The following is a 2,315-nucleotide window of genomic DNA, read 5'->3' as shown; positions in this document are numbered from 1 at the left end:
GAACAAAGGAGCAGCAGCAGTACGTGCTTCACCTTGGTTTGTGTCACGACGACAAAATGTCCATGGGCAATGGGTTTGGGGAGGACGCGATAAGATCGCACCGCTATTCTTTGAGGCACCTTGATGACCGATGGGCGTAGTACGTACGTGCCGCCTGAATTATTGGGGCGGGCGGCGATCGCTACGTACGTGACGGCGACATGTATACGTGATACTCCTCCGCCTGCCGGCGTTACCCGTGATACAGTAGGCACGTACTCCGTCACGTGTGGACTTTTTTTTACGTGAAAGGGAAAGAAAAAAAAATAGCGCCGTTGCCGGGGATCGAACCCGGGTCACCCGCGTGACAGGCGGGAATACTTACCACTATACTACAACGACCTGGGCGCAAAATATATTTGACTGCTCTTTCACATCCTTGTTGATGCAAACCTATCAGCTCAGTTCACTGGTCGACAGCCAGTGGGTCACATCCAAGCTAGATGGTACTGGATGCATGGATATGATCGCAGAGGTTTTTTTTCGGACACCTTGACATGCCGACTGGCGTATCTACTCGATTATTGGGGGCTGTGATCCGTACATAGATGACAGGGACATGCTCCCTCTCCGTCTCATATTGTAAGACGTTTTTTGACACTAGTGTAGTGTTAAAAAACAACTTACAATATGGGACAAAGGTAGTATATAGTATACGTGATACGTCCCGTGTTGACCGAAAGTACGTGGTAGATGAAATAGCTTGATCATCTCCGCGTGGATTCAAAGAACTTCTGATGATTAACCTGACCGTAAGATAGATGTATGCATCCCATTGATGTAGAGGCCGAACCTTATCAACTACTTTCTGAAAAAATAATAAGTTGATCTCTCTCCCTGACCATATCAGTTCGAGTTTTGCTAGACGTACGGAGCTTTACTTAAGTATACGGGCTGATTCCTGAGCTGGGGTGTTTTAATTGGACTAAGGGTGAGGGCGGGCCCCACACGGGTGAAAATCAGGGGAGGGCCTGAAGAGAATTATGGAAGGGTTTGTAGCAGGCCCGTAAAAGTCTGTATGTGTAGCATTTTTGTATCACTTCGGTAGCAGGCAACCAATGGGTAACAGCATTCCAAGTCAGGCAACCTGGCCGCTGGGTGGAGCCTACAATAAGCTACGAAACGTTCGGCAGAAATAAAACAGGAGAAGCAAGAACGATTATCTTAGAGTATGTAATGCAACTAAATTTGGGATGCTTTTTCTTCTTATTTGCGGGTTACATTTGGGATAGTACTACATTTATACACCCATGCATCAACCCTTCATGTCGGCCATGTGTAGCTGCCAGATTGACTGACTGGAGTTATTAATTTGAGGTACCACGCCGTACCTTGCTCGCGCAGCTGCTACCAGATCAATCAGCCATGGTGGTCGGCGTGGTCGTCTTCTAAGATACCAGACCAATGGGGAAGCGGAAGCATTATCATGTCTGTATGCCGCGTATAAAAATATGATGGCTCACTTCCATGAAAAATAATCTTTGGCATCATGAGTTGCTTCATGGCATTCAAAACATTTTGGAGCCATCTTTCAGGTCATGCATAAAGACGATAGCCTAAGACTGCATCATTGCACTACTAAAATACTAGTAGTACATTCCCAATGAAGCCAGCATGTGTTCACTTTGTTCCTGGTACCTCTCAAACCACGATTCGGAAAGCCTTTTTGTTTCTGTCATAATCATTGTTTGGAATATGGTGTTGACCTTCGCTTTGTCTTGCTTCTCTGCTTCCTATCTCACATTTAGCCTCCTCGTTTTTGGTGCTAAGTCGCCTTTTATAACATTATTTGGTTGGGCACGAGTATACAATATTTCACAAAATAAATGCAGATAGATGTTGTTGCTCAGATAAGAAATAATGACTTTTGATTCTCTTGTTCTGGTGTGGATATATGGATAGAGATCACGTGATTGACCGCTTCTCTTCTCTGGAGTCTGTGGTGCTTAACGAGGACGAGCACCTTCGAGGCTAGCTTCTTGTCGCATGTTTGTGCATGAACTTGTGAGAACCTAAGAGCGATCAATCTCAATAATGTGTTTCTTTCTTGCTGCTTGAACTTGAGACAAACAAAACCAAACCATAGATTTGATTATAAAATATTGTGAAAATATTCATAATTATATGTTGCTTATTTCTTTTTTGTTACAACTATTGGTTCTTTGTACTTGCATAAAAGGGACAAACGAATCGGTACCTGTAAATCTATAGTATGTCCTAAGACACATAATATTTGATTAAGGGGCAAAATTGGATTAAGAGTTCAGACCAGAGAT

General features: G+C 43.8%; 1 non-coding gene across 1 annotated transcript; it reads right to left on the bottom strand.

Moving 5' to 3' along the window:
* Positions 1-309: 309 nt before the first annotated feature.
* Positions 310-381, bottom strand: TRNAD-GUC (transfer RNA aspartic acid (anticodon GUC)). The gene has a single exon. It is a non-coding gene; the product is annotated as a tRNA-Asp (tRNA).
* Between the last annotated feature and the right edge of the window lie 1,934 nt (positions 382-2,315).

This window comes from Triticum urartu, chromosome 7A (genome assembly GCF_056163025.1).
Source record: "Triticum urartu cultivar PI428250 chromosome 7A, HENAU_Tu73, whole genome shotgun sequence".
Taxonomy (NCBI): Eukaryota; Viridiplantae; Streptophyta; class Magnoliopsida; order Poales; family Poaceae; genus Triticum; species Triticum urartu.
This window is presented reverse-complemented; position numbering and strand designations above follow the sequence as displayed.